Genomic DNA, 13,527 nt, shown 5'->3' on the forward strand with positions numbered 1-13,527 from the left:
TACCATAAACCTTAAATACTTTATAGAAAAGTTTATCACCTGCCAAACAGTCCTAATTTTGGCATATATATGCAAATTCCCAAAATTAAATACATTTAAAATTTAAAACTTTTAACAACCTTAACACTTGCTGCAGTGTTCATTATGACAGGTGCCTTGTATAGAACAATTGAATTCCTCCTCCTACACATCTCTTGAACAACAAATATCTGGAATTATTTTGTTTTTGACATGCCAGTCTTGACTTTATTCTTAAATGTGTGCTTATGTAAGAAATGCATGGTACTAACAGTTTGTTGTATTGCTAACAAAAAAAAAAAAAGAAATACATGCTTCTAAAATTTCACAAGAATTCTTTTGAACTTACTTTTTTTTGAATTGTCTAGTTTAAGAAAATCAATTACACTTTATATATAAAAAATGTTCTGTGCTCAATTAGGCAGCAAATACGCTAAAATTGGAACAATACAGAGAAGATTAGCATGGCCCCTGAGCAAGGTTGACATGCAAATTAGTGAAATGTTCCATATTTTTGCAACAACAGATGCTGGAGAGTATCTGGCCACAGGGAACTCTAGTGCATTCTTGGTGGGTGTGTAAACTTGTTCAACCACTTTGGAAAGCAGTATGGAGGCTCTTCAAAAGACTCCATATGAAGCTTTCCTATGACCCAGCAATCCCACTTATGGGCATTTACCCGAATGATCACAAACAAGACCATACTAAAACTACCAGCACAGCTATGTTTACTGCAGCATTATTTACAATAGCTGATATAGAGCCAACCCTGATGCCCCTCAGTAGATGAATGGATCAAGAAAATGTGGGTGTATATAAACAATGGAATGCTATGCCTCCATCAGAAAGAATAGTATCACCCAATTTGTTAGGAATTGGAAAGTCTTGGAAAAAAATTTATTAAGTGAAGTAAGCCAAGTCCAAAGAAACATAGGTCCCGTGGTTTCCCTTATTTTCAATAACTAATATATGTCTGAGATAAGCAGAATAAGTCAAAAGCTATGTGCATATGAGCAGATAAGATGATATTAAGGGAAATGAACCCTAAGACAGGGACACAAGTATGTTTTTTCTTTCTTGTTATTGTTTCTAACGTACTTATGATGTGCAATGTGATTTTTTTTTCTTTCTGTATATGTTCCTCCCCCACGCTATAACCCCTGTTTTCATTGTATTTGAAGTTGGTACACCTACATCCTGTGTATATGTTTCTCTAATTTGGTGAGGGGAAGGGAAATACAAAATGGTTAAATAGGGATACAGGTTAACTCATTGTAACAATGAGATGCACAAGACACTCTGTTGAAAAATGAACTTTACAATTTAGTCAGGGGGAGGGGGGAGGGGAGCGTATTTGTGGAGGTGGGAGGGAAGGGATGGTGGGAAGAGGGAACAATGCTTGTTAAGAAATGTACTCATTATTTGCTCCCATAAATGTGACACCTCTGTACAGTTTTTTTATAATAAAAATTGTATGAAAATGTTCTTATGTCTTGGTAGTGTAAAAATATCAGGAACAGAATAATGAAGGAATGTTGTAGACTGAGGTGAAGTCCATATAAAAATGTGCAAAACTGATGAGCGGTATATTGTGTTTTACATCATTTAAGTTACATTGAAAAAATAGGGAAGACCTAGAAGAATGAATTCTCTTTTTGATATCCTATCATAGTTCCTTAGCAGGATGAACTCTTTCCTCATTGTTGTAGAGGCATCATCAGATGAGAGGAACTGATTTTTTTTGTTGGCTTCCTTACATTTATTTGTCAGTTTATGAACTACTAGTTTATGTCTGAGACAAGAAGAAAAGGTCAGATAAGTTGATGCTAGATGAAATGAACCCCAAGATAAGTAGTCAAATGTTTTTTTTCTTTCTTGCAATTGTATTTAACATATTTATAAGATGATTTCTTTGTTGCTTTGTATGTCTGTCCCCCACGGTATAATCCCTGCTTTCATTGTATTTGATGTTGTTATAATTTGTGGAGTGGAAGGGCAAAAACAAACCGTTTAAATACTGATATAGGTGGACCTATTACAACAATGAGTTGGACAAATCCTTATGTTGAAAAACGAACTTTCCAACTTTGGCAGGGTAGGGAAGGTAGAAGGATGGGAAGGGGAAACAAAGGAGGTAGCAGCAATGCTTGATAAGAAATGTACTAATTGCCTTGCCAATGTAATTTTAACTCCTCTGTACAGTATTTTCACAATAAAATTTTTTAAAAAAGAAACTAAGGGAAATTAGACACACAGGCTTTGGAAAGTGTAAGGTCTGCTCCTAGATGGCAAGCAGACTCCACCCTCCTCGCAGCAAATTTTGTACCCAGTACTTGCGTTATCTAGGCAACTGGCACAAATGGAAGAGGTCACATCTGCATCTGCTGAGGTGACATCTGAATTTGATGTGGCCACAAATTTCTCCGCCCATAACTTAGATAAGGTCTAGCTCAGGCCCAGATGACCTTTCTCTGCTCTTTTATAGCTCTTTCTCATCTCTTTCCTTCTCTTCTCTTTCCCAGGTCTCTTCTCTTTCCTCGCTCTCTCTTTCCCACCTTTCCCAGATGGTCTCTATTCTAGCTCTTTTCTAGCTCTTTTCTAGCTCTTTTCTCTCTCTTTCTCAGCTCTTCAAGCTCTCTTTCCCAGGCCTTTCCCCACCACGTTGAGGACCAAGATGGTCTGGTGTCAGCTGGAATGATGAATAAACCTACTCCTTACCTGAATACCACGTACATGCTGCTGTTCTTCCTTAGCTAACTCTTTTTAAAATCCTAACAGAAAATGACCATTTAGGATGAATGATATTTGATTTTACAATCAGAAAAATGTTTAAAAAATTATATAGATATAAAATACTCCAAAAGATTTATTCTATGAATCTATCCCTTGGAACAAATGATACGAAGTTGATTAATGTATTTTACGATAATACATATATTCACATACCTATTTATGTTCACATAAATTTCACTTAAACAACAATTAAATGACTATATTTCTACCATCTACTTGGAGTATACTTAAATCTCTAAAAATGACTATGCTGCTGCTATAAACAGCAATTCCCCAATTGTCCTCCACAGAGGGCATCCACAGCGTACTTTGTGATAGGGCCAAAGCCTGAGTCAAGAAACTTCCCAATGGTGCCCAGTGGGTAAACTGTTTTGATTTGGTTTAAAGAAAACTAAAAAGAAACATTATTAATACCTTGCTCTTTCGTGATATGGAGACCACCTATGAGAAAGAGTTCCTACCTTGCTCTTCAACACAGTTGTAATGAAAAAGGAAGGGACAAGACTGTGAACTTACGATGCACAGAGTTGAGTGCCATGCGGAGTCAAGGCGGACCATTAGTCGAGAAACAAGGAGTTGCAAGTCTAACCCACAAGACACGGCAACATCAGGCAGGCCATAGGCAGTGACAGTGAATTTGTAGCCCCATTCATTATTACTGCTGTCAGAATGAAAGAGCACCATCCTTAAACGTCACGTTCTAGAGAGAAAAAAAAGTCATGTGGTCAACAAGATGGAAGGAGGCAACAACTCAGCAGTTAAGTATATTCTTTTTGACTCAAAAAAATCTTAAAAGCGGTCTCCATTTCTATAAGTTCAAAATGATTAAGGGAGAAATGTACACAGATGATACCAAAACACAAAACTCACAACTACATTTAGAAAGCAGAATTAGTAGAAAACTGCTGCTCAGCTTTCTAAAACTCAAGTGACTATCTGCTCAACCAGTGATCACTGGCTCAGTTCTTTGTTCTCAACCAAGACCCTTGATAGGAGAGAGAAGTAAACAGTCTGAAGCAGGCTGCAGCCCAGATATTAAACAGATCTGTCAGCCGGGCTCCTAGCTTTCACCATGGTTTAAGTCTTTCTCTTGGATCCACTGGCCCTTCTGAACTCAGAGATTAACAGCTCTTTAATTTATTCTGGACAACACTGGTATTAGCAAATTTCTTATGAAGAGCCAGATAGTTAAATTTTTAGCTTTTGTAGGCTGCATAATCTCTACTGCAACTGTTCCTTTCTACAAGTAGAGTATCAAAGCAACCCTTAGAAATATGGGTGTGGTTACATTCTAGAAATGTGCCAGTATTAAGGTTTGTACTTAGAGCTTTGAGTATTTTTCAGCTATTTTGCTCATGGCTGTCATTCTACCATTCAAGCCATGTCTCCACTCTGGCTTTTTGCTGGTTGAGATAGGGCTATCTTAGATTTGTCTACCTAGGCTAGCTTTAAATCTTATTCCTCAAATATCAACCTGCTGAGTAGCTAGGATTTTGAACAATATGACCATGAGCCACCAGAGCCTAGCTAGTCCTTCTCTTTCTACACACCATACCATTATTGCTCTAAAGTTGGAAAAAGGACAAGAATTGCTACAGAAGTACTTATTTACCTTGTTTGGGGAATATGACTTACCTTAGGCCACTTATAAGTACCAACTTTGTGTCAGTGTGTCTTCCCACCTCTAGAGTCTGTAAATTCTAGATAATCATACCTGTGAAGGCATAATCTCTATTATATTCTTTCTCTTGTTTTTGATCCACTATTGCTTGGAAGAAAAAACATGTGAGTCTTAGCGCTTTTTGGTTTCACACCTCTCATCAAATTCCACTTCAAAATAGGTTGCCCTTGGGCTAACAAAGACAGATACTTCATGGCAGTTATTTTCATAGTTATAGGCAGATTTCTTGGACCATATATGTAATACCACAGGCTGTTCCTGCTGCCAGGTCTCAACATCCAGTAGGCAGACAAATGAGTAAGAGAAAATTCCAGATATTACTACACAACCAACTGTCAAAATAAACTATCAGTGCTGTAGATCACAGGCTTTGACAGCCCTGATGAAATTTTATACAGGCTAATCTGATTTTCCTGTCTACGCAGAGATCAATAGACATCTATCACTTAGCAGAAGTGCATTAGGATTATACTTTAGGGACTCATGCTTTTATCTTTTAGCAGTGACACAACTATTTTTAAAAATAAGTATTAGTATGAATTCCACTGGAGAAAAACACTGAATTAAAAGTTTAAAGAGCTCACATTTTTACTTAGGACCTTGGCATGTCTAAGACCACTCTTTTTTTCCTCTAAAAAATAAAGTTTTCTTTTTAGCTCATGATTCTAATCCTAGTTACCCAGGAGGATGAGATCTGAGGATTGCAGTTTGAAGTCAGCTTTGTCAGGAAAGTCTTATCTGTAATTAAAAGCCAGAAATAGGTCAAGTGGTAGAATGCTAGTCTTGAGAAAAAGGGGCTAAGGGATAGTGCCCTGGCTCAGAATTCAAGCCCCAATACTGGCAAAAAAAAAAAAAAAAACGATTAAGATTGGATGCTGTGGCTCAAGTGGTAGAGCACTGGCTTTGAGCTGAAAAGCTCAGGAACAGTGCCCAGGCTCAGTTTAAGCCCCACAACCAACAAAAACATCAGGGTTGGAGGCATGGATTAGTTGGTTGGTAGTGCACTACCCAATGAGCCAAAGCAACAGGTACTAAGTTTGAGTTCCAGTCTTACACCAAAAAACAAAATGAGAAAATAAAAAAGATCTGCTAAATGTACATGCCCTTTCTATTACCATCAGGCAGTTATGAAACTCAAAAAGACTGTGAACAAATCTTATATAATAAAAATTAAGTATGGGAGATAATTCTTTTAAATACTAAACCTTCTTATTTGTCTTTCCATGTACATTTTCTCTTTTAGACTTCATTTTTTGTGTGTGTGTGCCTGTCATGGGGCTTGAACTCAGGGTCTTGGTGCTCTCCCTGAGCTTTTTCATTCAAGACTAGCACTCCACCACTTGAGCCACAGCTCAAGCCTACCCCTCCTCATTAGCCCCCCTCCCCCCCAACTGGTTATTTGGAAATAAGAATCTCACAGGCTTTCCTGCCTGCACTGGCTTCAAATTGAGATCCTCAGATCTCAACTCCTGAGTAGTTAGTATTACAGGTATGAGCTACAAGCACCTGGCTAGACAAAAGTTACAGTCTTTATTTACATAGATTTTATGTAACTTAATATAACCTAAAATGATTGGATAAATGATTGGATAAAATGATTGGATATACAGCTTTTTGGCCTCCTTTCTTGTGCTAATGACAAATCAAGATGATATTTACTATCCCTGTTGGCAAAAATACCAATAAAGCTTCTAGAGGCAACTTATTTGTATATATCTGTAGTCCAGTAGGTTTTATATGGTAGAGTCATATCTCTCTGAAGAGAGGAAGCAAAATAGGTTCAGGGCCAACTGAAGTTACCTTGCTCAGTCCTCCTTCAGGGTCATTGTAGAGCTTCTTCAACAGCTCTGTTAAGGTACTGAACTCTCTCAAGAGAGTACATTGTGAAATGTCCAAAGAACAGAAGTCTAGGAGAAAGATGACCTAAAGGAAGATGAAGGAAGTACTCAGTATTCACTGCACATGCTGGTATTTCCACCAGCCCCCTCCTGGTTATTGAAAATAGCCACTTCTCCTTACCAGTTCATGAGCTGCCATGGAAAACACTGAATTACACAGTTTTTCTTTTTTTTTTGGGGGGGGGGAGTCTGGTCGTGGGGCCTGAACTCTGGGCCTGGGCTCTGTCCCTCAGCTCTTCAGCTCAAGGCTAGCACTTTACCACTTGAGACACAGCGCCACTTCTGGCTATTTTTTTCTTTTTGCTTATGTGGTGCTGAGTAATCGAACCCATGGCCTCATGCATGCAAGCAAGTGCTCTACCACTGAGCCACCTTCCCAGCCTTACACAGTTTTTCTACTATGTTTTTTCCACTATACTGTGACAAAAGGGATTCCAAAATCACTCTCATGCTTACCAGAAACTGTTACATATCTATCAAAACATAAAGTAGTTAATATTTTATATGGTAAAAACATCATTTACTACATTATTACCAAGGGCAAAGCTAGGGAGGGCTATAGAAGCTGACTACCAAAACAGGGAGAAGGGAACAGCAGATCACAAGAACATTAAGCATCATCCTAATGAACAATGTCAATCTAATTACCTCTGAAAGGGAAAAGCAGTGAAAACTTCAGTAGTTGGTATGAGTGATAGTTAAGTTTAAGGTGATTTTTTGTGTTGCTTTTCAATGAAGTGGAGATATCACTCTAAGTTATATCTGATCCCAGCACACAGAAGGCTGAGGAAGAACTGAGAATTCAAGCGCAGTCTGGGTAGACAGCAAGTTCAAGGCCAGTATGGGCTACACAGTGAAAACTTATCTAAAAAGAAGTGGTGCTGCCTGTAGTCCTAGCTACTTGGGAGGACTCCAGTTTAAGGTCAGCCTAGACAAGAAGTTTCAGAGAACTCATCTTGAGCAACCACATTTCAACCAATAAAAATCTGAACATATGATTATATATTTGTAGTTCCAGATATTTGGGAAGTACAAATAGGAAAATTGCCGTCCAAGCTGGCACAGACATAAGTGTAATACTCTATTTGAAAAATAAGTTAAGTAAAAAAAGGGGTGTGGCTGACTTATACATGCTTAGCAAACACAAAGCCCTGAATTCAAATACCAGTACTGTGAAGGAGTGAAAGAGAAAGGGAGAGGGGAAGGGAAAAGGAAAAGGGGAAAAGAAAAGGGAGGGGGGAAGGAAAAGGGAAAAATAAGAAAAAATGACCAAATGAGTCAGCTCTTACCCTTCCCTTTCCTTTAGTTTACAATGTGTCCATGAATCAAGGGTTCTGATCTAAAGCCAAGGCCTAAGTGGCCTGATCCAGAACTCTAAGCATTTTGTCATAATTGCTGAGACCAAATTTGGCAGAAGTGAACAGTCAATTTCTCACCATCTGTTGGATTTCATACAATTTTCGGTCGATTTACAGGAAACAAGTATCAATATTTTCAGTGACTTATAAAAGTCATAGATTTTAAAGGCTCAATACTTTCTTTTCTGGGTGATGATTAACAGAGATGGAAGACTCCCGTGACATGGAATAATATCATTTAAGAGTGCTGTATGATTGCAAAGAGAATGACTAGGCAGTAGAATGACCAAATTCTAAATAAAAACACTAGTGCTAATGGCTCATAACTGTAATCCTAGCTACTCAGCAGGCTAAGATCTGAGGATCAAAGTTTGAAGGCAGCCCAGGCAGGAAAGTCCATGAGACTCTATCTCTAGCTAACAAGCAAAAAGCCAGAAGTGGAACTGTGTCAAGTGTCAGAGTCCTCATCTTGAGCAAAAAAGCTAAGGGAAAGTGCCTAGGCCCTAAGTTCAAGTACTGGCACCTCCTTCCCCCCGCAAAAAAAGAAAAAAGAAAAGAAGGCTAGGCACTGGTGACTAATGCATGTAATCCTAGATACTCAGGAGACTGAGATATGAGGACTGGGGTTCTATGCCAACTTGACTCTCATCTCCAATTAACCAGCAAAAGACCTGGAAGGGGTGCTGTGGCTCAAGTAGAGCACTAGCCTTAGGTAATAAAGCTCAGCAATCAGGCCCTAGGTTCAAGACCCAGAAATGGCACAAAAAAAGACAAAAATAAGCTGAACAAGGTGGTGACACAGGCTTGTAATTTCAGCACTTGAGAGGCTGAGGCAAGAGAGTCACAAGTTCAGGACATTCATCAGCTACATAGTGAGATATGGTCTCAACAAAACAAAACCTTCCAAATAAAAAAAACAAAAGCAGAAATAACTATAGATCTGAACTGAAATAAGCCATATACATCCTTGATGCATGAGTTATAATTATCTGTTTTCATGGATTGTGTATTGATACTCACATTTTTCTATAAGGTCCACAGTAAGATCTTTGGCTCCAGATCTTTGCTCTTCAGTTGCAGATAGCACCAGGAGAACAGGCTACTTTGCACAGATCAGAACAGAAAAAAGAGCACAGAGCCAACTTCCCCTGGTGCCTCACTGAGCATCATCAGCTCACACTACAAAGAAACAGACAAACAGGAAATGTCCAAATAAGGTGTTCCCCGAACTTGGGCAGGAAATATCTCTATAGAAGCAGCGGTCACTGGCAAAGCAAAAACAAAAAAATACTATGTGTATGGGGCAAAGTTATGAAAGAGCTTTCAATCCAGAATTGAACCAAGAAAAATGGTGTTAGGAAAACTTCCCTATTGCTCTGCAGTTTTGTGGAACCTATAAATATTCTTTTTGCTCCACAAGACATCTTCTGCACCCCAAGACGCCCACCCTATTGTTCATCTCTTTCTTGTAATGAATCTTCTGTCTCTGGGCCCTTCTCCTGAGTCTTCAATCAAATCTCTCGCTAGCAGAGTTGAGGGAGAGTTGAAAAGAAGGTGTGAGTTTGATCAAGGTACATTGCATGAGTTTTATTTTGTTTTGTTTTTGTCAGTCATAGGGCCTGCACTCTGGGCCTGGGCGCTGTTCCTCAGCTCTTCAGCTCAAGGCTAGCTCTCTACTTCTTGTGCCACAACGCCACATCTGGCTTTTTCTGCTTATGTGGTGCTGAGGAATCAAATCCAGGGCCTCATGCATGCAACGCAAGCACTCTACCACTGAGCCACCTTCCCAGCCCCCACATTGTATGAGTATATGGACATGTCAAAATAAATCTACCATGTACCATAAATTGATAATAAAATATGGAAAAAATAAAGATAATCCATCATTGAAGGACAATAGGAAAATCACATTTTCGAGCAATTCATTTGAAAATGAAAATATAAATTCAAACATCAAAAATTGTTATGCTATAGTCATGTGACCTCTTTATTAGGTTTAAACAACAATAACAACAACAAAAACAGCATTGCTTGTGATATCACTGATATTGTGTGACTGGGGGCAGTGATCTCACTAAATGTTAGCTCTTCATTTTTGGAAAAGCATGTCTAATTTCAGGCTAAAGACCAGTGTCAAGGTACTTGAAGAACTAGGAGCTACATATTGTTTTTAAATGGTAAATATATATCACTAAAAAGAACAGAAGCATTTATTTGTTCTTTTGGTGGCAGTTCTGGAGCATGAGCTAAAGACCTGAGTGCTGTCCCTCAGCTTTTTTGCTTGAGGCTACTACTGCTCTATTACTTGAACCACATCTCCAATTCTGGCGTTTCTGGGGAGTGGGGGGAAAAGATGTGGTTAATTGGAGATAAAAAAAATTATTATATTCTGGGCTGTGAAGGTGGCTCAGTGGTAGAGCGCTTGCCTTGCATGCATGAGTCCCTGGGTTCAATTCCTCAGTACCACATAAGCAAAAAGGAAAAAGCCGGGAGTGGCACTGTGGCTCAAGTGGTAGAGCGCTAGTCTTCAGTTGAAGAGCTGAGGGACAGCACCCAGGCCCAGAGTTCAGGCCCCATGACCGGATCCAAAAAAAAAAATTATTATATTCTTTCCTGCCCAGACTGGCTTGGATCTCAGCTATCTGATTAGCTGTAATCTAGCACCTGGTGAAACCTTTAATTTTTTAAAAATTTTTTACTTTTGCCAGTCCTGGGGCTTGAACTCAGGACCTGGGCACTGTCCCACAGCTTCTTTTGCTCATGGCTAGCACTCTACCACTTGAGCCACACCACCATTTCTGGATTTTTCTATATATGTGGTAATGAGGAATCAAATGGCAGGCTTCCTGGATGCTAGGCAAGCACTCTAGCACAAAGCCACATTCCCAGCCCAACCTTTAATTTTTAAAAGCGTAATTTACAAAGGATTGAAATTGGACCACTGTGTGGAATCTCTCTATAAGGAGGATGTTTTTAGAAAACATAATATTTTAAGTTAGGAGAATTGACTAAATGACTACAGAATTTATAATTTCTAAATGAAAGAAGTAGCCAAGTAGCTTGTAATCTTCCTACCATTGAAAATGCTTAGAGATGTCTGTTGAAGATGAACCTGTATACTAATGAGCCCAAACTTTAGAAATGCCCATTCAATTTGTGTCTGATTTTTTGTGTACCTGAAAAAAAAATTGTGCCTATATGTTGGAAGGGAAGATGGGATTTTCTCACTTTTTTATTTTATTTTAAAAACCTACTTGAAAATAATTCATGATCTTTTTGTAACTCTTTGTCATCTTTGTTCTTTGGACTTTCTCTGAAGGGGCATCTAACCTCCATAGGGTCTGTCACATAAGAATTATGAAGTTGGAACTGGGAAGGTGGATCAGTGGTAGAGTGTTTGCCTTGCATGCTTGAGGCCCTCAGTTCGATTCCTCAGCACCACATAAGCAGAAAAATCTGGAAGTAGTGCTGAGACTCAAGTGGTAGAGTGCTAGTCTACAGCTGAAGAGCTGAGGGACAGCACCCAGACCCAGAGTTCAGGCCCTATGAACGACATACAAAAAAAATAAAGAAGAAGAAGAAGAAGAATTATAAGTAGCCGGGCATCAGTGGCTCAGGCCTATAATCCTAGATACTGAGGAGGCTGAGATCTGAAGATCGCAATTCAAAGCCAGCCTGGGCAGAAAAGTCGTTAGACTCTTATCTCCAATAAATCACCAGAAAACCAGAAGTGGCATGCCACGCCTACCCCAGTAGAGTCTGCTTAGCATGGGAAATCATCTATCAGACCATGATAGGGGCCTCGAGACCTATCTCTGAGTTTTGGGACTTCACCGAAGTCTACCTCAGAGAATGGGGCTTTACAGAAACCTATCTCCAAGTTTTGTGACTTCACCGAAGTCTACCTCGGAGAATAGGGCTTCTAAGAGGCCTACTCCTGGGAAAAGGCTGGCAAAACCCCTGGAAAATATGTGTTTCTGCCTATCTTTTCCTCATACGAGTGCCTATTAATCTTTTACTGTTTCTACTGCTCATTGTACTTACTCATTGTCAACTTTCCCTTATTCAAAGCTCTTAAGAGTGTTTGACGACTCCAATATCTGATGAGTGTCTTAAAAATATGACTAACTCACCAGAGTTAAGTGCTACCCTGAAACCCCTCTTATGGAAGCTAGTAGACGAGCCATAAGCAAATATAAAAGTATTGGGGGTTTCACAAAGTCACTTCAGCAGAAGGAATTGTAAGAAATTTACAAGAAGCTGTAGGCTCAGCTAGAACAGAAAGAATGTATGGCAATTGCTGAGATAACTACTTAGGAGAAAGAACTTCCTCATTTACTAAGAGACTTGCCAAATCTAAGTCTCCTTGGTGTTTACTATTAAAGAAGAAACAGGAAAGATCTTAATGGGACAGTTAAGGCCTCTATAGAAAAAAGTAGTGGTTAATTGGTGACAATCATCGAAACCCATTGTATTTCTTAAAAATAGAGGTAAAGCCGGAAACAAGTGCCTATCAGGCGACCAGTTGGTGACCACCCAAGGATGAAGCCCTGCAGCAAGGTTGTGTAACCTTTTGCCCTTTCAGGCAACCAGCTGGTGACTGCCCAAGAATGAAGCCCTGCAGCAAGATTATGTAACCTTTTGCCCTTTCTTTTGGAGACTTTTTGCTATAAAAGTTTGTTATCCTCTGCATTAAATCGCACTCAGCACTCAGCATCCACTCCTAATGTGTGTGAGATGTCTGTTTGCCATCTCCCCATCCTATTCCAGGTTCCTCCCCTAGGTATCCTCCGTCGTCCCGACAGAACCCGGTCCGCGGCAATGGCACTGTGGCTCCAGTGGTAGTGCTCCCCTTGAGCTGAAGATCACAGGGAAAGTGCCCAAGCCCAGAGTTCAAGCCCCACGACCAACAAAAAAGAAAAAGAAGAAGAAGAAGAACTATGAAGTGCCAAATGCTGGTGGCTTACACCTATAACCCTACCTACTCAGGAGGCTGAGATCTGAGAATTGTGGTTCAAAGCCAGCCCAGGCAGGAAAGGCTGTGAGACTCTTATCTCCAATAAACCACCAGAAAACCAGAAGTGGCACTGTGGCTCACATGTTAGAGTGCTAGCCTTGAGTTGAAGAGCTGAGGGACAGCACCCAAGCCCAGAGTTCAAGCCCCACAACCAACAAAACAAAACAAAACAAAAAACTATGAAATATGCTAATATTAGCACTGTCTGTAATTAATTAATTCCTCTAAACTAGAATCAACCCATATGCCTCTCCAAGTTAAGCAGATAATTATGGTATGCCATAAAGAGACTATTGTGGTACACCAGTGAATACAAGTGACAACACATGAATGAAACTCCAAAACATTGTTAAACAAATCAAATATTTCACAGAAGATTGTATGCTATCAAGGTGAAAAAAAAAAACAAGCAATAACCAACACATTGTACAGGGATAACTAGAAAGGAAAACAAGGAACCTGTGAACACACACTGAAGAATGATACTACAGAGAGTTGTTTTCACTTATTGTCCCTCCATATCTATTCTTTTGTATGTGAACCACATTTTGAAATAGTCCCTTCATGCTGTGGCTTTGCTTTTCCTTCAGTCCCATTCTACTGTCTCTATTGGATCACTCCCCAGTTACCACTTGGAGAGCAAAGCCCCTCCACTGAAACTCAGGCTCTGCAAACTCTGGCCCTCTTTAAGTTCTTTCCCTTTCTCTGCCAGAATTTCTTCCTGATACTCCTTCCTACTGTCCTGGTTACCTTCCTTGTAGA

At 39.6% G+C, this 13,527-nt stretch overlaps 1 non-coding gene across 1 annotated transcript; it reads left to right on the plus strand.

The window, feature by feature from the left end:
- The first annotated feature begins 427 nt into the window (after positions 1-427).
- LOC138804093 (U6 spliceosomal RNA) lies at positions 428-534 on the plus strand. The gene has a single exon (XR_011365170.1). It is a non-coding gene; the product is annotated as a U6 spliceosomal RNA (small nuclear RNA).
- The last annotated feature ends 12,993 nt before the right edge of the window (positions 535-13,527 follow it).

The sequence above is a fragment of the Dipodomys merriami genome, unplaced genomic scaffold, assembly GCF_024711535.1.
Source record: "Dipodomys merriami isolate MVZ:Mamm:240054 unplaced genomic scaffold, mDipMer1.0.p SCAF_3559, whole genome shotgun sequence".
Lineage (NCBI taxonomy): Eukaryota > Metazoa > Chordata > Mammalia > Rodentia > Heteromyidae > Dipodomys > Dipodomys merriami.